Genomic DNA, 24,105 nt, shown 5'->3' with positions numbered 1-24,105 from the left:
GCAAATGGTGGCGAGTGGGTAGGGAGAGAAGTGGGATCAAAACCAAGTTTCCACTTACTTCCTCTGACAATGGTTATAGTAAAACATTCTGACTAGGAAAAGATTAATCTCCATTTGCAAAATTAAAAAGAAAACAAAAAACATGTGGAAAATATTATGTTGATGCATGTTTTGCTGAACAGATGGTGACGGTCCACAAACTTCTCAAGGATTTCCCTTCGAGGATGAAAGGAGAGCATTTTAATTTGGCTGAGTAACCTAGAGTCACTGAATCTGTTATGATCTTGTCTGTCTCTTCTTACGGAAATCCTTTTTATTGCCAAATTATGGATTTTTCTTCCAATAATTTTTAACAAATTTCTTTAATCTGGAATACCCAATTAGCACACAAATGTGATGTTTCTTTTTCTGCTAGTTTAGTGTTTCTCCACAGGGAACACCTCATCTTTGTATTTTACATATTTATGATTCTTGTTTTGAGTCCCTGAAAGCACATCAGATATAATGTGGACTGGCCACTTATTCAAATCTTTGTTTTACAGCTGGGGAAACCGAGGGCTGGAGGCTTCTGTGACCCTCCTCAACATTTCATAATGAGTCACAGCTGAAGAAACATTAGAAATGGATTTCTTGACTCTGAAGTCATTGACCTTTCACTAGCCTTTTTAGAAACTGTGATTCTTGATGTACTTGAATCTATTTACTTGTGTATTTTCTTTTTTTTGTGCTCTCTCTCCTTTTTGAAGAGTCTAAAGAAGACATAGGGAAGAGATTTTCCCATAGAGATCCCCCTGATTGTTGGTTTCCTTTGAAATGAAACCACAGCTTTTCAAGTAGAACTTCGCAGAGGTTTATAAGAGGAGTCTGCTACACAGCTGGAGGAGGAAGAGGAATGATTGGTTATTAATTTAGCACTGTCCTTATGTCATCAGTCATTTCTTCTATCAGGGGACATTTTCTTCACTAGAAAAGAAAAAAAAAGTTAAAATTAAGGACAGCAAGCAGCGGCTGTTTACCATTGATTGAAGTTTGGAGACAGGTGTTTAGGATTTTATTTACTCTGCTGCTTCCTAATGACTGCCCTCCTTTTTCTTCTTCTGAAAAAACTTTTTTTTTTTTTTTTTTCTGAGACACGATCTCATTCTGTCACCCAGTGCTGGAGTGCAGTGGCGTGATCACAGCTCACTACAGCCTTGACCTCCTGGGCTCAAGCGATCTTCCCACCTCAGCCTCCTGAGTAGCTGGGACGAGAGGCACGCACCACCACACCCACCTAATTTATTTTTATTTTAATTTTTTTTGTAGAGATGGAGGTCGCACTGTGTTGCTCAGGCTGGTCTCAAACTCTTGGGCTCAAGCTGTCCTCCTGCTGCGGCCTCCCGAAGTGCTGAGATTACAGACGTGAGCCACCGCACTGGGCCTGAAAAACAAAACAAAAACAAAAATCTTAACATATCTGTCCTCTATCTAGACTCATCTAGACTGCCTCCATGAGATAGGCGGCCTTACAGCAATCCAAGTGAATCTGGGCCCATCTTGTTGATGCTGCGGTTTGGTACCTGGTGCTGATCAGGGAGAGATGACTTGAATCTGCATTGATTTGTAATTCCAGTGTACTCCAAACCTCTGAATAGGCCTGGAGACTGTGACCTGGAGCTGCACTAGCTGGCTGATTCTTCTTTCCCTTATTTAATGATCCTTATGGATAATTGGAAGGTTGTCCTAAATACAATGGCCACTCTTCAATTATTGTACACATCCCTTTGGTCTTTATTTTCTGTTTTTATTTCTTCTCTCAAATATTCTTGCATACATTCACACTTTACTCCTATAGTCTCTACTGCAATTCATTGCTTAAAGCTTTCTAACACCGGGAGTAAAAGAAGAAAGAAATGTTCTGCTGCTATTAACATGAGCAGCTCAAAATAAATTTGGAGTGTGAGTGTATTAAAATCCAAACACTCTTATGAATCTCTCTTTCCATCTCCAATTGAGAGTGAAATATCAGGAAGAAACGAGGAGAAAAGTAGTTGATTTATTAAGTAGTTAAGTAATGCAAGGTGGTTTGCACAGATCATCTTATTTAACCCTCAAAACCCTGTGAAGTGATTACTATTATTAGTCTCATTTTGCAGACGAAGGGACTATCAGCTTGTCAGCTCCACTGAGGCAGTACTCTCATCTTTGTGTCCCCAGGGCCTGGCGTGTGATCCTTAGCTCAGCGTTTAATAAGTAATTAATGAATGAGTGGCTGAATTCTCCCCAAATTTATCCATTTTGACCCCTGGATGTTTATCACACCTAGCTTTTCTTTTCCACCTTGCCTTTGAAGTCTTTCTTTCCTCCTTCACTATTTTCCATTTCTCACCTCTTTCCAAAAAGAGCTTGAGGTGGTTCGCAAATATATATGTATGTATAAATATACATGTATTATTCAACACTATAAAAAAGAAATGAGGCAATCAGGGAGAGTTTGCACATGTTATTTTTTCATCTCAGATTTATCTTCACTTGCCTTGACAAAGAAATATCATTCAAGGTTTTTACTGCGGATTTTCTTACATTTAGACTAAGTATGTAAGTTGGTTTTCAAAGGTGCTGGCCACATATACTGTTCCCTTGTGTTGATATTTCAATGTCTATGTCACCTGAGATGGCTTTGGTGAAACATTTCTAGCTGTCCTTCATACTACTCAGTTGCCAGTCAAAAATTAAGCAACTTATATGGGGTCAAAGTTTCCGGTAATTTACCCATCAGATGGTTGTGTATTTTCAAACTGTGCTCCAAAAATCTCTAAAAGTTCCATAGAGTTAAGTCAGGACAAACTTGGAGGATAAATTAAGCTCAGACATTGAATAGGGCTCTGGGTTCCATGTCTTTACTTCAAGCAGAGAATCTTTATTTTTATCCTTTTTGTATTTGGGTTCTCTTTTGAAAATTTATTTTCAAAATAAGGATAAAAAGCCACAACTCTACCACTTTATTCCAATTTTATTCACGTCTATGTCTCATTAAATGCCCAACTCATTAGACTAAGTCCAACATGATATATTACCTAGTTCTGTTTTCTTTAGAAGCTTTGAAAAATCCATTTCATCCTCTTCCCTTTTATCCAGTATTCAAATATATGCTGACTCTGTAATTTTTCTGTGTCATCTTTTTAATGCCTGGCTTAAAAAAAAGAAGATATGCAAGAGAAATCAAGAAATGACTCAGAGGCCAACATTTATTTAAGGAATTCCCGAGAATGGACTATGTGGTCTGCAGAGACATGTGCACATTATATATAATGCACTTGGGCTCTCTAAGGTAACTGGAGGTCTTAAAGGCGTAAAATTTAAATATCTTGAAATTAAAACAAAACTCCAGAGCTGCTCCACTTTTAGGTATCAATGGCTCCTGTCTGGAAGGAATTGAATTTGAGTGCTTTTGTGTTGGTCCTGAGGACGAAGGTATTGGTTTCTTAGAAAGTCCATCTATGGTAAAGTATCGCTTCTCTCCCGCTGGTCGACACTCTTGTGTCTCAGTCCTCTTTGTCTCAGGTAATTGATTAGGTTGTCAGCACTTTGCAAATATCTTGCTTAGCCCCAAATACCAATTGCTCTCTACTTGTTTCCTTCCATTTAATTCTCCTGTCTTAAACAACCAACATAGTTTAATTAACCTCATCTTGACTTGCGACAAACTATAAATATGCTATATTTTCCGTGGGTTCCTAGAAGGTCCAGGGCAATAGACTTAGGGACACCCCTGGGAATTTTATAGCAAGATAACATGGAACCTGTGAGGACAAACAAAAAACAAAAAAACAAACTCCATGGTGAGAATAACTAGATTCGGGGAAAACAAAAACAACAAAACAAAACTCCAGAGGGATATGAACAGGCAGCCTGTTTGGGCAACAGGTTCCTAGTTACACATTTTTCAAAACTGTAAAAATTAAGCAAGAAACTCCTTCTACATTGTGGACTATATATACTAGCAAAAGCAGCTGTAAAAACATTCTGAAACTTAGGCTTGGGGTGGAGAGAGAGAAGAGTGTGTGTGCACACGCGAGTGTGTGTGCGAGTGTGCATGTGAGCACGTGTGAGGTGGATTATGAGAGGAGTGAGAGAGAAGACAGTGATAACTTTTAAGAGGATGATTTGGAAAGTGGCCTGCATGTTGATTAATCTTTAGAAAAGTGCTGAGCCCTGGAAAGTCCCAGACAGTGGAATCTAGCTAAGTTTAGCAATTCAAAGGGCAGCCGTGAAAGGGAAAGGGGGTTCCCAAAGGTCAAAATGCAGACTGAGGAATGTGGAGAAAAAGAACCCTCTCCGTTTGTTTTAGGGCTTGGGGAAGGATGAAATATTAAGGTTTATTTAAAATGTACAGATAGTGGCAGGACATGGTGACTCACACCTGTAATCCCAGCACTTTGGGAGGCTGATGCAGGTGGATCACCTGAGGTCAGGAGTTCGAGACCAGCCTGGCCAACATGGTGAAATCCTGCCTCTACTAAAAATACAAAAATTAGCTTGGTGTGGTTGCACATGCTTGTAATCCCAGCTACTTGGGAGGCTGAGGCACAAGAATTGCTTAAACTTGGGAAATCGAGGCTGCAGTGAGCCAAGATCATGCCACTGCACTCCAGCCTGGGCGACAGAGCAAGACTCTGCCTAAAAAAAAAAAAAAAAAAAAAAAAAGTACAGATACTCAGGTTGTGTTTAGCTTCTCTTGACTCTCTGGCCCTTTTGGTGACATTCCTGTCCACTAGTATCTGCTTGTCTCTCCACCCCTCATCCGTGTGGTACTGGCTTCATAAAACATAACGGGCATGGTCACCTCTCAATTCTTGTCTTAGGATAGGCAGCTTAGCCTATATGCCAGGCTTACTTGATCAGTAAGCCACAGATATTTGTTTAGCATATGTATTCATATGCCAGGCCCAGTACATGGACTAGGAAATGCAATCAGCCTCTGCTGGTGACTTCGGACTGATCATCTTTAAATATCTGTTTTAACTATTATTTAACTGGGGCCATGGAATTGCTTGTGTGATGGGCAGAATTCCAAGGTGGCTCCAGCACGCTTGCCCCCAGTATCACTGTGCTGGTTATGTTCGTTTATGTGGCAAAAGAGATTTTGCAGGTATAATTACGGTTATTAATCAGTAGACCATAGAAGAGATTATCAGGGTGGGTCTAATCTAACCATATTACCACTTAGAGTGTTCTCCAGCTGGTCGTGGGAAAAAAGTCAGAAATTTGAAGCAAAGGAAGGATGTAAATGCCACTGCAGGCTTTGAAGATGAGAGAAGCCAATGGAAGGAGCAGAGATCAGCCTTTAGGAGCTGTGAGCAACTCCCCACTGCGAGCAAGGAAAGCAGGGACCTCAGTCCTACCAATCATAAGGAAATAAACTCTGCCAACAACTTGAATGAGCTTGTAAGTGGAAAGCCAAGCTTTGATTTTAACCTCCTGAGATTCTATCTAGAGAAACCAGTAGAGACCCTCTGGACTTTTGACTTACAGACTGAGAGATAGTAAATGAGTATTGTTTTAAGATGCTAAATCTGTAGTAGTTTGTTATGCAGCAATAGAAAATGAATGTGGGCCGGGTGTGGTGGCTTATACTTGCAATCCTGGAACTTTGGGAGGCCAAAGTGGACAGATCACCTGGGACCAGATGTCCAAGACCAGCTTGGGCAACATGGCAAAACTTTGTCTCTACAAAAAAAAAAAAAGATACTAGACAGGCATGGTGGCCTGTAGTCTCAGTCTCAGCTACTGGGGAGGCTGAGGTGGGAGGATCACTTGAGCCCAAGAGGTCAAGGCTGCAGTGAGCCGAGATTGTGCCACTGCACTCTAGCCTGGGCAACAGAGCGAGACCCTGTGTCAAAAAAAGACAGTCAGACAAAAAGACAGGCAGACAGAAAGAAAGAGAGAGAGAGAGAAAGGAAGAAAGAGAGAAAAAAGAAAGAAGAGAGAGAAAGGAGAGAGAAAAGAAAGAGAGGGAGAAAAGAAAGAAAGAAGAGAGACAGAGAGAGAGAGAGAGAAAGAAAGAAAAGAAAGAGAAGGAAAATGAGTATAGCTCATTTCCAGAGTTTCAGTGCAGCCCATAGTTGTACTGTGCAATTTGCAGTGTCATGAGAAAAGGTTTATGAAGAGGTTTTATTTGTTTTTAGTTTAATTTTTTTTTTTTTTGAGGCAAGTTCTTGCTCTGTCACCCGGGCTGGAGTGCAGTGATGCGATCACAGCGCCCTGCAGCCTCAATTTCCTGGGCTCAAGTGATCGTCCCAACTCTCAGCCTCTCGAGTAGCTGGGATCACAGGTGTGAGCCACCACACCTGGCTAAGTTTTTGTAGTGTGTGTCTGTGTGTGTGTGTGTGTGTGAGAGAGAGAGAGAGAGAGAGAGAGAGAGATGGTGTTTTGCCATGTTGCCCAGGCTGGTCTTGAACTCCTGGGCTCAAGTGACCCTCCCGCCTCGGCCTCCCAAAGTGCTGCGATGACAGGAGTGAGCCACCACGCCCAGCCTTAGCTTAAGTTTTAAAATTTCCATTTGGGCTCCTGTCAGTTTTGTTGGGGGCAGTCTATGGCAGACACTGTTGGCTAAGTATTCCTTGCTAAAGGGACCCTAATTTTTTTTCCCCCAGTGCAGATCCTTTGATTCCATGGAAGGTATGCCCAAGTCTAAGGTGAGCAGGCTTATTATCCAATTCTGGCCAATGAAATTTAAGCAAAAGGCTGTTGAGGGGCTTTGGGAAAAATTTTACTTCTTGATATAAGAGACAGAAGCTGAGAAGAAAAGCTCTGCATCACACTGCCACCTGCTTCCTGCCTTCCAAGGTGATGTGATAATGTGCTGCAACCATCTTGTGACTATGAGCAGGAGGCCACGAGAGTCACAGAGATGCTGACTTAGGGCCTTGATGCCTTGGAACCAATGCAACTACTCATACCTAGATTTCTGTTAGAGAAAAATATTTTTATTTGTTTCAACTGTAGTTCATTGAGTTTTAATGGTTTATAGCTGAAAGCATATCTAACTGATAGAGAATTTGGGTCCTGGAAGTGGAATACTGCAAGAAACACACTTTTTGATAGGTCAGAGTGGAGGTTGTGGACTCAACTCTCAGGCAGGATAACCTTCGGTATAGCAAAATATTTAAGCAACCATTGGCCTGATATGTCTTATAATGCAGACCACAGGTTGACTAAGGTTGGAGTGGCATGGGAAATGAAAGGAAAAATTCAGGATGTTCCTGTGTGTTGGGTTATTTTAGTGGCTGTTAGCAAAAAAAGTCTTACTATGAGAGGCAAACTTAAGTTAGATAGGTAATCTCTAATCAGAGAGGGAAGAAAGTATGACTGCTGAGAGAGATGCTTTCTAACTGTGACCTCCAGTCTAAATGAACAGAATTCCATACTTTGTAGGGTTGGAGAAGGTGTCTTTGATATCTCAAGTTAAAACAAGCAGAGGTGGGAAAGTGGCATCTTTAAGACTGATAAAACTGGAGATTTTTTAGCACAAAAACCTGATTGTGTGAGTTAAATAGCAGAGGATTTAGAAGAGCACAGGATCTAGCTGCAGAGAGACAAGGATTCTTAGCCTCAAAGACTGTCTAGACGAGATCTTTAGCTGTGGTTACTAATGTAAGGAATTGACCAGACACAAATAGACGAATCTACTAAGTTTTTGAGAGGACCTTTATTGCTAAAGATACTCCAAGCCTCACCAACAACTGCATGTAATTATTGAACCCCAAAGGCAATCTTTAGGTATCTGAATTTGTACGAACATGCAGGGGTTGCTAACATTCGAGAACTTTCTCTTGAACGCTTATTTCAGAAACAGGCATTAAAAATAGTGATTAAGGAATATCTTACTAGAGGGAAGAACCAGAGGCTATGGAAGAAAAATCAGGAGATTTTCATCAAGAATAGAACCAGAAATTGTCAGATTGACTAATCAAAGACTGTCTCCATTGAGAGGGCAGGCATTTCTCACTATGTCTTTCTAACAGGATGAAGTATATGCTAGCAAATATTAAAGATTTAGTCTTTTCCAACAATTGTATATTAGATATGTTGGAATCAGGAAACCTGATTTTTGGAGAAAATTTCCACACCTAAAAGAACTTATCTCTGGACCAAATGAAGATTGAACATTGCCTAGAGATACTAGATTTGGATGTGAATGTGGTAGTTAGAGGAATGTCGTAGTTTTCCTTCCTTGGGGAGAAGGGTGAGTACACCTAAAAACTGCATGTGTAGGAAGAAGGATGTGTGTGGATGTCAGATTGCCAAAGGGCTGGACTGTGACAGACACTGTGAGCTGGCTACATAAAAGCACTACTTACCCAGCTTTCTTCTATATTAATGATCTTAGTCATCCACCTCCACACTCCCTGCTGCCCACCCCAGCACTTTTTGGACAGAATTCCCTTGATTTCAGGAACAGTGTAGTTAGTCATAAAGCTTGGCGTGGGCATGTGATCCAAATCTAACCAATAATACAAAAGAAGATGCCTTCTAGAAGTTTCTGAAGGTAAATGGTCCCACTTTTGACATGTTATTAAATTGCTAAACTTACAACAGCAATCACCTAAGTCTAAATTTGTTATGTGAGATGAAATAAATCCTTATTTATTTAAATCACTATTTTTGTTTATTCTTATTTCTTGTAGGCAAATATTTGTTACAATTATAAATTTACATTTTTATCATTATGTAAATCAGGGAGTTGCCAAATTATCGTGTGTGGGTCCAGTCCAGTCCACTGCCTGTTTCTGCAAACAGTTTTGATAGAATATAGCCACTCCCATTCCTCTATATAGTTGATGGCTGCTTTCACACTACTGCAACAAGTTGAGTAGTTGCAACAGAAACCACACAGCCTGCAGAACCTAAACAAATTCCATCTGACCCATTATAGAAAAATTTGTCAACTCCTGCTCTAAAGAGTCATATATAGAAATCAGTTTAAGTGGGATAAAATATCACTTATTTTAATAATATTTTAGTACAGTCTCTCCCAAACTTGCCAAGCGTATGAATCAGCTGTAGCCTTTGTCATACTTATGTATTTCAAGATCCTGAACTAAGTCTACTGAATCAAAATATTCAGTGGAGAAATCTGGGAATTTGTATTATTAACAATTTCCCCACAAGAATCTTTTGACCAGGCAAGTTTGGAAAATGCTGTTATAGATTGGTGTCATGGGCATCTGCTTATCTGGCCCACCATTGAATTTATAACTAGCTCCTGCCTGTAATTCACTGAAAGAGTCCCAGTATGACCAGGAGACTGAATAAGATTCTCTGAGATCACAGAGGCTTGCTTATGAAATGAAATACAGTGAATAGGAAGATTTTGATGTAGTAAAAGTTGCATCAGCTCTGGAAATGAGAAACCTGGGTTCAGGTTCTAAATCAGCCTCTAATTAATTATTTGATCTTGGGCAAGTTTCTCTGTAGAACCTAAGATTCTCAACTGTAAAAACCTCAGTAGGAGGGGATGTCTCCAAGTTGCCTTTTTGGATATATGAATGTCAGACTCAGAAAGTAGGAAGTGCCTGAGGAAGAAAGACAAATATAGTTTCTCTGTTTCTTGAAATTCTGGTCTTCTTGATCAGGATTCCTCAATCCTGGTTGAACATTAGACTCACCATAGGGCTTTAGAAACACCAGTGCTGTAGGTCTCACCCAGAGAGTCTGATTTCATCAGCTGGGAGGAGAGCCTAGCCATTAAAATAAAAGCTTTCTGGATGATTCCATGTGTTCAGTCAGATGGAGAACCACCATCTAGATGGTAATGGATTCTTTTTTTCTATTTCCTAGTCAAGGGTTATATGTACATACTAGTTTCACCATTTGTGAAACACAGTAAGTAAGAAGAGAAAACAAGATCAGTAGTTCTCAAATACTGGTGAGTCAGGAAGGCTGCAAAAACTTATGAGGAGAGCCTGCTAAAAAATATAGCTCTGTAGGCTCCACCATTAGATTCTGCTATAGCAGCTCCAGGGCCAGGAAATCTATATATTTTTTAATTCCTCAGGTCCTCCTAATACACAACTGGTTTGGGAACCATCGGGCCCAGTGATCTCTGACGCTCCTTCCAACTTGTAGGATGTGAATTCCTGTGTTTAGTTATATAAGAGGTAAGTCACAATTTTAAGGATATTTTAAAAAGGCAATTGGTACTTCAAGATTAAGATATTATAAAAGGGATGTTATCAACCAATAGGAATGGGCCTCAGTCAGGTGCTAGTTGATAATAATTTGCTTACTTGTTTTACCCTCTCAGAAAGAGACATAATGATGTGCCCACACAGTTTAATTATTTGCCCTCGGGAGTACTTGAAAAGGTTCTTCCTTTGGCCTCTTAATTTGCAACTGTAAGTTCTAGTTGAAAAGAACTAAAACGCTTCTCTCAAATGAGTTAGATGTAGTTTATCAAACTGTGTATTATATACAGCAAATTGCAAATGAAATAAAGTATGGCCACAATCTGGTCTTGTATTTACTATTAATCCCTTTAAATTCTGGTGTTAATAATTCCCCGCACTCATTCATTCTTTTGTTCATTTATTCATTCACTCAATAACGAATTTAAAGTTCTAACTATGAGCCAGGAACTGTTCGAGGCCCTGGGGATGGGGATACAGCAGCAAACATGAGTCTCCTTCCTTTTGAAGCTTACATTCTACTTGGGAAAGTTGGTAATAAATAACTAGGTGTTAATTGTTAAGGAACATAAGACAATGTAAGGTGATAGAAAGTGGCAGGAGCTGGAGGACAGTGTTATTTTATATAGGTAATCAGGGAACACTGCTCTGTTATGGTAATATGTTAGCAGAGACCTGAAGAAAGTTAGAGAAAAGTCATGGTGATATGTGGGGAAAGAGTATTATACAGAGGAAAGAGCCAGTGCAAAAGTCCTGTGGCAGGAAGGTACTGGGTATGATCTGGGATCAGCAAGTGGCTACAGTGGCTTGCATGGAGTGAGTAAGGGTGGGATGTTGGAGATGGGTCAGAAAGTAGTAAGCCATCATCATGGGGGCTTGACAGGCCAATTTTAAAGGCTTTGTATTTAACTCAGAGAATCAAGGGTGGATCCAGGATTTGTAGGGTTTGAAGCTTATAATCCTATGGCTTTCTATAAGTAAAAGAATACAAAATTAGCTACAAACCTAATACTTATTTGGAATGAAAAAAATCACAATAATATCAGTTTTAAAAGATACTACACATACCACAAAATCCAAAAAAAAAAAAAAACCCAAACCATAGTAATTTTACTAACTGTGACACCTCTCTGTATTACTTTTTTCTCCTTTTTTTTCTTTAAAGGTATAAACAAAGCTAGTTGCATTACTTTTTCCCTCTTCATTAGTTTACACTGAAATATCTTTGATTATTCATATTATTTTCTAACATCATTTTCTATAGGAAGAACTGAAGATAATTCAGTCTTTCCTCTAGCTTGTTAGGATAAAATTTATCTTTTTATTGTTGATTTCAGGGAAAACATTTTCTTTAATTTTATAACTCATTACTGCTAATGCTATGTATGTTTTTTAGAATTGTTGTCAATTTGAGAAAACTTTTCTCAACTTTCTTTCTTTATATGACCATAAGATTTGTAAGAATTTTCTGTGTACTCGATTCTGGCTGCATATATTTCAACCCCCTTTTCTCCTCTACTAGCCACATATTTCTGGTATGATGAAGACAAGTTCCTATCTTATAATCTCAGGCTATGAACTTTAATGTCACAGCGTAGATTGGTAGACAGAATGGCAGAAGTATTCCTGGAAGCCATTCCGACACCAGGAAAATTTTTACACTGAAGTAACTGTGAACCACAATAATACATCCTACTAACCCAAACTAAATGCTTCTGTAATTCAACTTCTCCTTCCCTGGGCCCTAAAGTGTCTATGTCTATTCTCACACCACTTGACTTAAAGAAAAATGTGACAGAGGGAAATAAGCAATAAAGAGCTTTGGTAAAAATGTCTCATATTTGCAAATTAAAAAAAAAAAACGACCACATGAGCACATTGCCAGAGCCCTGTGCAATAAGGGGCCCTCAATCTGCAGATTTATTAGCTTCAAGAACGATCAACCTCTGGTGAAATGTGAAGTCACTGGAGGGTTTTGAGCAAAGTATTAACATGACCTAATTTCTGTTGTAAAAGGATAATTTTTTCTGGGGAGTAGAATATAGGGGAGCAAGCCTGGAAGCAGAGAGATCAGTCAGAGGCCTGAAGTTTAGGTTGCAAAAGAAAAGCAAAAATGCAGACATAACTCATTCTGGGTGTTCTAGGAAAGCTGACTCGATTACTCATTAAGCTATTGATTTCCTAACAATTCATGCCTGCCTGTGTCAGCTTTGTTTCCTTTCTTAGCTACTGTTGAGTCAGCAATGGTACAGCATTCTCTTGATCTTTTCTCTTCTCATTGTCTTTAAAGTTCAAGTTTTATCAACAATATTTTTGTTATTATAGAGATTTCTCTTTCTATTCGCTGCTGCCTAGATGCCTACAGTGCTGGGTGAATGATAGGCCTTTACCTACACTATTTCAGTTCACAGTATCATTGCTATCTGTGTCTGGGTTGAGAACTTCTCGGGAGAACTCTTTCCTATTATTTAGAATCCCTTTAGAACCTGGTAATTTATCACTTCATATTATTGTACATCCCTTTGCCTGATGAAGAACTATCCAACTCACATCTTCAAGGTCTTTAGAGTTTAATAATTTTATTACATTTTGGGGGAAGTTAACTTTATGTTGTGTTGCATTAGAACAGGGATTGGCAAACCTGTTTTATAAAGGGCCATCCAGAAAATATTTTAGACTTTGTGCACCATATGGTCTCTGTCAGAACTACTTAACAATACTATTATAGCAGCAAAGCAACTATAGACAATTATGCAAACAAATGAGAACATGGCTGTATTCAATATACTTTTATTTACATAAACAGGCCTCAGGGCTGGATTTGGCCTGCAGGTTGCAGTTTGCTGACTCCTGCTTTAGCAATTTCCTCTAGCTGTTTCATGTTATGTGTCCCAAATCTTAATCTCACGTCACCCCATGAGTCTAGAGTCTCTGTCTTTAAAATGAGGACCCTTAATATATGTCCTGTGTACTACATAGCATTGTTTTAAGGGTCAGATGAGACATTAGTTATAGAAATATGCTAAAATTTTAAAGTGGCATATGTCTGTGTATTTCTTTCTCTTCCCTACCGCTCTACAACACATTTCCCTGCCTCCCATTCCACCTAAAACACATGTATAAACATTCAATCACAGAGGAAAATTATGGCTTTTTGTCTTATTCTTCTCCTGAGCTTTATGGTGAATGCTGGCTTCCCCAAACATCACCAAACTACCTGTAATGGCACAAAACTGAGTTTGTTCTTACCAAGGTAAGAGAGACTATAATCTAGACATAGTCTTAACAGAGCCTCAAAAGAGGGAAGGCAAAGTCAGGAAATGTATTGAAATTTTAGAGACTCATCTAAATGAAAGTGGGTCTTTCAATGCAGGGCTTGGTTAGAGTTGGATATGGATTATGATATAACAGGTTAGGGTTAATGGACACAATGAAGCGAGAATTCTGAGGAGGGGTTCAAAGAGTCTTGGGGTATACATTATCATTTAATGCTTTCTATTGAAGAATTGATTGGTATTTCAAGAAGTTGCTGGAATAAAAAATAAATTCATTTTTAACTTTTATTTTTATGAGCAAATTTCCTGGAATAGTAAAATTATGTTCATGAACACTTTGAAGTAGTAAAGTCATGTTAATATAGTCAGTAAGCTGTGTGGATGTAGATGATTTTGATTTTGTCTTAAAAAGAATATTGGAGACATTCTGTGAGAAAAAGACAAGGAAACGTAGATAGGATTGCAGGTTTTACTTAGAAAAGAGCAGAGAATAGCTAGTAGAAAAGAAGACAATGCTATAGAGAAGAGGGGAAGAGGGGGCCAGGATGTAAAGGGTTTCTCAGCCAAAGTTTAAGGAAAATTTTGAAATAGAAGAGAAACTTTGGGGGACTAGAAACTAGGATATAAGTTACGGCAAGAATGTCAAAAATCAGAAAAGAGAATACTAAAACCTTTCAAATATAAATTGTTTTCAATTAGTTGTTCTGGCTGCACAGTTTTATTTTCATGTGCAAATCTGTGTGAAGATTGAAAAATATGTGGGCCTGCTTTTGAGAAGGTTACTTCTTTTATTAAAAGAATACGTACATTTTCTTAGCAGAAAATTTTAAATGTGTACATAAATAACTAGAAGAAAGAAAGATAACTCTTAATTGGAAGGTGAAATTCCAATGAAAATGAATATTAGTAGTCAAAAGTCCAGAGAAATAAGAAAACTGACCTTCATTAAAAGTAAATAATAATTTCTTGGTGGGGGAAAAGTGGAGTGCAGACATGGGACAGTGACAGAAGAGAAGGGAGAGGATAAATTAAGAGCATGTTTGGAGGCTGTTGGCTGTTTTGTGGGAAATTGTCAAAGGCCATTGCATTTTTAGGAAGCAAAATATTGATCTTAAATCTTAATTTTTTTTAATTGCTGTGATATTGCAGAGTTTAGGCCAACTACAAAGTAGAGGGTATAGCACCCAGGACTGTTCTCACTTCTGATACCAGCTAAAAGTTCAGGGGGTTCCCAAAACCATCCTCAGGTTTGATAATTTGCTAGAATGACTCACGGAACTCACTGAAAACTATTCTACTCATAGTTATGGTTAATTACAAGGAAAGGATACAGATTAAATCAGCCAAGGGAAGAACACATAATGTTGTTTTCAGCCCATGAAGGCAGGACATATCACTCTGCAGGCACTGATGTGTGACAGTACCCATGGAGAATTGCCAACTAGAGAAGCCCATCTGAGCCTCAGTGACCAGAGTTATTACTGGGGCTCTATTTAGTAGACATGATTGATTGCATACATATTTGATCTCAGTCTTCAGGTTGATTGTTACTGTGTTACCCAAAGTCCCCACTTTATGTCAGATTGTTGATCTCTTGCCAGTCCTTATCCTAGGACTGTATGGTTGTGGTCACCCCCTACCCTAAATCCCATTGTTAGACCATCCAGTATGACCTAAGGCCACCAGGCAAACAAACACCCTCCCGTCAGGAGGGCCCAGGGCATAGGCCAGATCTTTTCTTTGAGAAAAGCCAAATTCTTGGTTATACAGCTATAAATCCCTTTTATCATCCCTCCTTCAATAACGACTTCTTCACCCATAGGAAGAAAAAATCATTCACAATCCCATCAATTTGACTGAAACACTTTGAGATGGTTTGGATTTGTGACCCCACCCAAATCTCATGTCAAATTATAATCCCCATGTTGGAGGAGGGGCCTGGTGAGATGTGACTGGATCATGGGGGTTGATTTTCCCCTTGCTGTTCTCATGGTAGTGAGTGAGTTCTCATGAGATCTGGTTGTTTGAAAGTGTATAACACCTCCCACTTCCCTCTCTTCCTCTTGCTCCAGCCATGTAGGATGACCTTCTTCCCTTTTGCCTTCCGCCATGATTGTAAGTTTCCTAAGGCCTCCCCAACCATGTTTCCTGTACAGCCTGTGGAACTGTGAGTCAATTAAACCTCTTTTCTTTATAAATTACCCAGTCTCAGGTAGTTTTTTATAGCAATGCAAGATCAGACTAATGCACACTTTAAATATTTTGGCATAGATTCTCCTAGATATATCTTAGGTAGTTTAGGTTTAAAAATGTTAACTCACCTTTTCTTTACTGCTCTGCAACTTATTGGTAAAATGGATAGCTATTAACGTGAGTTAGAAAACTAATCAGGAAAATACAATTGTCAAATGGGAGAGTTAGATGAGACCTTAGACTTCCTCTAGTCTTTTGGAAAGGTGAAGTGGTTTGTTCAAGACCAGTGGAGTCAATGAGACAGAGCTGAATCAAAATTTCAGGTTCAGTGACTTTTCCCTTGCAACAAAGGAATGCTCAAGAGACCTTGTTTTGGAACCAAAGGATGTTACTGAACGTTTTGAAAATAGGGTTGCTTTGTTGATAAATGGCAAGAAAACCCTAATGCCTTTTTGATTGATTTGATTTTGCCCCAGAATTTAGGATGTTTTCCAGATCCATATGTTAAAGTTTGTCAAGAAGACAGCTACTCAACTGCTTGCATATTTTTCTGATTAGCTGAGTTACATATGCTGCTGAAATAGTCAACTGGATTTCATGTTGTTGATAGAAGCAGCATGGGATCTAAAATTAAACACTATCTGTACCTCCCTAGCACTTTGAAAAATTTCCCCTTCCATTCGCTGCTTCCTTGTCCTTCTTAGAAAGCTATTAAATTTTATGTTTTTCAGATTCAAACCTGGAACGTAGTTTTCAGCTGCTTTCTTATTTCCCATCTCCAAAATTTCTAAACACTTAATTGACTTCTTTTTATGTGGGTGTGTGTCAGGGTTGGAGATTGTTAATTAATGAAAAATGGTTTAAACAGGGGCCAGGACTTACTCTTCTGTCACACAAGCCTGTGAGTTGGGAGGGGAAATAAGTGGATGCACTCATTTTCATGAGCCAGAGCAGCATTGTGGATAGACATAGTAGGTAAAAGATTGCTAGATCTCATCTCATCGGATGGAAATGACCTGCTGTTCCAAACCATTTCCACTCTATTGCCTAGATTTGCCTTAGCTATGACATGAGCAATGAGCAAATCATTTCAGTTAACTGGAGATCTGTTTTAAAAATGCAAAATGCAAGCATCCCTTAGGGGAATTTTTGTACCTTAGAGCACCCTCAGTTTGATTTTGTCTTTTGTATACTTAACTAAAGTCAGCTGCAGTGAAGAGATACAATTCTGATGAAATACACTTGGAACTTGACGTGGGGTCAGGCATAGGGTAGGACATCACAGGTATTCAGGAATGCTAGAGAAACTGGAGATCAAGGAGGATGGTTAGGGAAATGGAGAAGAGGGGGCCCTTTGTTTCTTCATTTAGTATAGTTCTGAAGTGTGAGCTTAATGGAGCATCAAGATGGAGTATTTGCAGAGGGGTTGACACATGTCTTTTCAACTACTAAGAGGAAAAATGTTGTAAATATTGGTAAAGTGATAGAAAAGGCCAAAGTGAGAGAAGTCAGCTATGTACATTATGAAGTACACGTTTTAATTTTATTGATTCTCTAAATGCATAGAAATAAATTTTAATCTAGAAATACAGAAAATACAGAAAATTGAAGTCAGTGGTGGAAATTTTCAATGGGAAATTTTGGGGTGCTAGAAACTTCACTTTAACTCATTGGGGTGTTGGTTACAGGAATGTGTGCATTGTCAATGGTTACTGAAGTGGACCCTTAAGATATGTGTTTTTCTCCATGGAAATTATTCCTAAATACAGCTAGTTAACAGCAGCAACAATGACAAAGTGGTTGTGTCAGTCAGGATCTTGGCAGGAAACAGATATCCACTCAGTTGGGTAATTTGAAGAGTTTAATAAAAGGCCAATTTATGAAAGGGTCAGTAGGATGTAGTGCCCCAGGACTGGAAACCTGAGTTTCCATTAGAGAAAGGAGCAGTCACCAGAATGCAAAGACAGAGAACACTGCATGGAGAAGACCATTTGGCAGAAGCTGTAGGGATTCAGCCAGTACCTAATAACCCTATGGTGAGAGAACTGGAGGAATAAATACCCTAACCTCAGACTCTTCCCTCCTTCCTTCCTACCAATCTCCCCCTTAGATGAACCCAACCAGAAGCCTGAGAGCAAAGAGGCCCAAAGATGTAGTCTATACAGATCAGCCTGGCAGGGCACAGAGCAGGGTGGAGAAGGATGGAGAGGAGATTGGAGGGACAATCAGAAGATATCCAGCAGAATGTTTTTCATTTTCCTGGAATCACTTCACTCCAAGTGTGTATGGTAATTCTCCAAAGGGTAAATAATGTAAGTAAGACAAGGTCGTAGTATTTAAAACATTATACTGAAAGTCTGAGGATAACAGGGATTTCCAATGAAGCAAAAGCAAATTTAAAGCCTCACATCAGCTATCACAGATCCATTAGCCATGCTTCATGCACGGAGTTCCTCACTGCCTTCCTGTCTCTTCAGTCCCTAGTCATGTCATGGTGAAAGGGCCAGTCTACCTTACCAGTGGTAATTTTCTTGACCTCTTTTCCCAAGCGCAAAATCTGACCCACTGAATGGATCCCCAGTCAACCCCCCAACAGAGAGGGATTCTTTCCTTTTATCCCTCCTGCCTCTTTTTTTTTTTTTTTTTTTTAACCCAGGATGATCAATAGTGGCAATATCCATTTCATTTGGGGAAACCACTGTCTTCACTATAGGCAATGGTTGAGCCATAGTATATATAGCTCTTACCGGCTGTAGCCAGAGTGGTAGTGTCTTGAGGTCCAAATGAATTGGAAAATAAGGAGTCATGTCAAGGTTGAGAACATCCAGAAAGCCAGGCAAGACCAGGGCCTAGAAGAAGGGAACATGGGCCAGGACTGTTATGCTAAAGGTCTTTGGGTAGGTATCCAGGGGCCTCTCAAAAGTCCCACGTTGGAAGACCTTGGATTGAATTCCACTTGCCAGCTATGTGGCCTTAGGCAAGTGACTTAATGACTGAGCTGTAATTTGTCTCTCTTCCCTTCCCTTCTTCCCTCCCCTCCCCTCCCCTTCCCTCCCTCCCTTCCTCTTCCCTCCCTCCCTTCCTTCCTTCTTCTTTAAAAACAGGGATATGAAATGTACATGAAAACACCTTGTAAAACTGTGTGGTCCAAATGAACATAAGCTCTTCCTTTCTAGTAGTTGTCCATCTTTTTCTGTTGTCACAACATTCACATGTATAATGCAATGTCATGCAATAATTTCCAAGGGCAAAGCAAGGACTGGGGGTTTGGGAATATGTGCCTAGAGATATATTTTAAGTGGGAGCTTGGTTAGTTGAAAAAGCTTCTCATAGAGATTTTAATGAGGCTACTCATCATATCACCCTCAACTGGGTCATATGGAGTTGAGAGTTGCTTTTGAGATAGAGGTTACAAACTTGTGTGGGTTGAAAGGTCCAGAAGATATGGCTTCTTTGGCTTTCATAGAATTGTAAAGTTGCTGAATTAGTTGTCAAAATTTTAAAATCAGGATATTTCACATGTACAAAAACCTCATCATATTTCTGCCTTCTCTTGTAATACAGAATTTCTGGCAAAACCAAGTCTAGATTCTTCAATGCCAAAATTCTACTGGAGCTAAATAGTGACTGTCCCTTTAGATACAGGATGAATCCTCCAGCTGCTGTCACCTATTTGTGTCACATGCCCTCTTGGTAATTGGGTTTGCCATCCTTGGTGTACACTATCATGGAATTGTTGATACTGGAACTGAAGGGGACTTCAGACTGTCACAGGGCCCTGACTTTGCTTTTAGTCAGGTCAGGATTTAGTTTCTCTATTTAACAGCAAAAGTCTCCTGGCTTAAATGTTCTGCCTAACCTCACCCTGGTGGGGGCGAATGGGAACAAACAGGCAATGGAAGAAATGGATCAGAATGAGGTCAATTTTCTCCCAGTGAAGGGCTTTTCCCTACACTCATGCTTGTTCTCACCAGCAGATTATAATTTCTGAAGGCCGGTCAGTGGATCCATTGTGGGGAAAGGGAATCCTTAGATGAGAGAGGCTCCTGGAACCTCCCTGCAAGGTTCCACCAATGGTACACACACCAGTGCTCTCGTGGATGACCTTGAACCTGAACGCCCAGCCCTGCCCATCAAATGCCAGCCTCTCAGGAAGGACTGTGAGCTGGGAGCCGCCAGCATCCTTGACCCCCTGGCAGGGATCCCAGGCTGAAGAAACCCTGTGTGTTTTGTTGTGGGATGGGGAAGAAAGATAAGGCTGGGGAAGGAGGGAAGAAAAACAGGGACAGAGAGAATACCTTTTGTCTTTTCCTCCAGAAGTTGAGTTTTTGTGTGTCTGTGCCACATGTATGCAGTGAGATATTCATTTTCTTTCTTGTTTTCCAGTTGTGGGATTGGTGTGTTGCCCTAATGCTGCTTGTTTTGGCTGCCAGAGGAAGTAGTGACAAAGGAAGTGGGAGAACAAACAATTTTGTAAGCAGCCAGCCTGAGAGGAACAATAAAGCAGAACTGGAGACAGAGTGTTGGGCTTGAGATTCTCTGAGACTGTTTGGCACCGGCATCCCTGAAGGTGGGGCCTGGGAGGGGGAGTGGGAACGTGGGGGGAGTTTTAGAGCTAGAAGAGGTTGCAGTGATCACTCCAGAGAGATGTGTCGAGCTATGCTTTGCGATTGTGACCACAGGCTTTGGTTAGATGCCTTCTGCGGTCTCAGCTTCCCCACTGCTCCTCCTCTCCCATCCTCCCACTGTGTCAAATACTGGGGCAACAGGCATTTTCCAATGAGGAGATAGTCTATGCCAGGAAAATGTCTTTGTTTAGTGGGGGAGATTAAAAATAAGATGAGGGTATATGACTATGAAGAGGACCCCATAATGTGAACATTGCAGAAACATTTGGTTTTATCCTTGGTCATATCTTTAGGAATTTTAAAAACATAGTAGCACCCAAAGATTGTTAAAATTCCTAGTGATTGTTCAGTGGAATCAGAAAAGAATCCTATTTCACTTTACATTTTTCTCAAGACTAGCTAGGAGTGAAAGGAGACTTTGCATACATCCAAGGGATGGTGCCAAAGAGCTTGAGCTCGATTGAGAATGGTCACTGCACAGATAGTATCCTGGGGATGTGGTTGGAGAAACCCCCTTTGCCATAGATTTCTTAGAAATTGGGTCAAAACATGTCAGAACTGGCTAAGGTGCAGTCCTTGCTGAAGACAGGGGACAGAATGGCTTACCCTTTTATTTTTCACCAAAGGGCTAAGAAGATGGATGAAGTTCCCAGTTTATATGACTGCTGGGAGCCATGAAGCAGTGGGACCTTCACTTAAGCTTAACCGGCTCCCTGGACCTCTGGGAATGAATGTGCCTAAAATGGTGATTTTTTTTAAAAAGGATATTCTGCAGCTAACAAAAAGGCCTATCTTTTTCTCTGGTGAAACCTTAGGAAGTCACCCAGATATTAGGTAACAGCACTGAATGAAAAGGTGTATTGTTGTATTTGAAATCCCTAGATTGCTTCGAGGGATATAACGTACTTTTATTTTTTTCCTGCTTTCATTAAGTGATAAGGGATGGGAACAGAGCAGGCATCAACTAGAACACTAAGGAAGTTACAGGAAATACCACTGCCTTGTAAAACTGTAGCACGTCTGCAGCAGTTAAATGACTCAGATATGTAAAGCCTCTGATTAGTTACTGTTTCTCAGGATAAAACCTTTCCATGTGGGTCTGGGCAGTAGGGTATATGCAAGTGCTAGGTAGGTTGGATGAAAAGGGAGCTTATAAATGGGCATGTCAATCAATGTGTAAAATACATCTCTATATTAGTATCAGTTTAAACTTACCTGTAAACTGGTATTAGCAGGTGTCCTTGTCTGGCTAAGATTTCTGGCTCTATTAGCTCTCTAGATCCCTGCTGAACCTCACCTTAAAAAGCCGGTATGCTTTTGCTTAAAGGTATCTGGAGCTGTTGCCTGTTATACTACACAGGAGAGGATAGCCTTAGTGCTGTCTGTTAAACTTTCATATTCTAAAACACAGAGTAATTTTGGAAATTATTGTTTTATCAAACCATACCAGTACCTATTTAATATTTGAATTAATGAGGGAAAAAGAAGAGATCTTCATCAAAAAATGTGGAAATGGATTCTGGCACATGTTATGGCAAAACTAAATTATTTTTGCTGGGCCCTTGGGAAAACCACTTGTCATCTATGTACAGTACCCGGTTTTCACCTCTCCATGTCTGTACTATGAAGAGATCTTATTGCAGCATAGATTTTCTGAGATGATCCCAATTTTGGATATTTATAGTTCTTACACATCATTTAAATGCCAGAAAAATGTGAATATTTCAATATTTTAGTATCTAAGCAATATGTTTTAGATTTAATTTTTCATGACAAAACTTGTGGGTCTTTTTTGTTTTTTAATAAAAAAAGATTTAGTGAGATATAATTCACATGCCATAATAGTCACCCATTAAAAATTGTTAGTATTTTCACAGAATTGTGCAACTATCACCACAAACTAAATTTGGAACATTTTATTATCCCATAAAGAAAGCTCTTACCCATTAGCATTGTTCCCCACTTTTCCCTTCCCACAGCCCTTGGCAATCCCTGTTCTACTTTCAGTCTGTAGATCTGCCTATTCTGGACATTTTGTATAAATGGAATCATGCAAGCTGTGGTCCTTTGTGACCGGCTTCTTTCTTTTAGCATAATGTATTTGAGGTTCATCCATGTTGTTGCATGTCTCAGCATTCCATTTCTTTTTATTTCTGTTTAATGTTCCATTGTATGGCTATACCACATATTATTTCTCCATTCATCAGTTGACAAACATTTGGCTTGTTTCCACCTTTTGGCTATTATGAATAACACTGCTACGAACACTCACATACACGTTTTTGCATGGACATATATTTTTATTTCTCTAGGGAATGTACCTAAGAGTAAACTTACTGGGTCATATGGCAACTCCGTTTGCTTGCAGAAGAATGGGGCTGTGATTCCTAGAGAATGCCACCAGGACTTGCAGCCTGGGTGACCGCTTCAGTGTCTGTGGAGCCCTCATGGTCAAGACACCATTGTGGAAGTTGTAGCAGGATGGACCTTAAGTATCTCCATTGTCCCAGCCTCCTGATGTTTACTTCTTTGTCATATCTCCTCCCTCTGTCCTGGGTGGGAACTGTAACTTGCTTCTGACCAATTGAATATGACAATAGTGATGGGACGTCACTTTGTTGATTATGTTACATTACATAGGGCTCTGGTAGACTGGAGACTCTCCTTGTGCCTTGATGAAGTACACAGCTATGCTGGAAAAATCCATGTGGCAAGGAACTGCAGGTGGCCCCTGGAACCTGAGGACAGTCAGCAAAGAGTGAGGCTCCAGTCATGTAGCTGCAAAAAGATGAATTCTGGCAACAACTGGAATGAACTTGGAAGTGGATTTTTCCCTAGTTGAACCTTTGATGAGAATGTAGCCCAGCTAATGCCTTGATTGCAGCCTTTGAAACTGAGCAGAGGACCAGCTAATTCGTGCCCAGACTTCTGACCCACGAAGGCTGAGATAATAATATGTGGTGTTTGTGTAGCTAAGTTTGTGGCAATTTGTTATGCAACATTAAGAACAGTCATACCAAAGTCGAGGATTTGGTTCCATTATATAATCTGGGCTGGATGCCACTGAGTTTACTTGTCAAGGCAAATATTCTGTTTACTTATCAGTATGATTATCACAAAAGATAAGCTGCCATAGAAGTTCAAGTATGTGCTTCGTTGCTATAGAGTAATCTATACCTGTGGGGTGTACTCTAGAATGGGAAAATAGGGATGGCAGAAGTAAGAAACAGAGTTCCACTCTGTCTGCTTGACTCATATAGGAGTCTCTACAAATCCTGTTCCAAAAAGAGTCACTAAAAGATCAGAACACAAGAGGAATGATAACTTATATAATGAGAACTACTATTTATTAGGGACTATGGGACTGAGAGGATATGCATGAAATTGAGGCCGTGCCCTAATATAGCTTATGTTATACTGTAGTTATAATTTACTTAGCTCACTGTGAAGCTATAATCTTGAACTTGACATTCGTTTTCTCTTACACTTCTTTAGCCAAATAATAGAAAAACAAGCCCAGCCTGGTGAACAACACTTCTAGTTTTGGAATTTACTTAGGATGATTCCATTTTTCTTAGTCATCCATTTCTATATTTAACAGCCCTACACTCAGAATTTTAACTTATAGCTTATTTAAATCTATTAAATGAAATTTATTCTATTAAAACCTGCATTTTTTCCACCTGCCTCTAGACAGATGGAAACAGCTGATGATGTGAATCTCTTGACTGTCCTTGTCATATCATTTTGTCTTGTTACATTTAATTCCCGACTGACTTAAGTGAGGAGAGTAAGGTGGATCTTATCCTGTAGCAGAGGGATACATGTGGAATGTCCTCC

At 39.7% G+C, this 24,105-nt stretch overlaps 2 long non-coding RNA genes across 3 annotated transcripts in view; one reads left to right on the top strand and one right to left on the bottom strand.

Annotated features, from left to right (window-relative positions):
* The window catches only part of LOC134738281 (uncharacterized), a 235,776-nt gene that overhangs the window by 10,550 nt on the left and 201,121 nt on the right, over positions 1-24,105 (top strand). The window lies entirely within an intron of this gene.
* On the bottom strand, positions 726-22,639 carry LOC129014468 (uncharacterized). The gene is made up of 4 exons (XR_008494229.1): positions 22,603-22,639; positions 18,385-18,486; positions 3,057-3,172; positions 726-875 (listed from the first exon to the last, which is right to left on the bottom strand). It is a non-coding gene; the product is annotated as an uncharacterized LOC129014468 (long non-coding RNA).

Source organism: Pongo pygmaeus, chromosome 16 (assembly GCF_028885625.2).
Source record: "Pongo pygmaeus isolate AG05252 chromosome 16, NHGRI_mPonPyg2-v2.0_pri, whole genome shotgun sequence".
NCBI classification, from domain to species: domain Eukaryota; kingdom Metazoa; phylum Chordata; class Mammalia; order Primates; family Hominidae; genus Pongo; species Pongo pygmaeus.
This window is presented reverse-complemented; position numbering and strand designations above follow the sequence as displayed.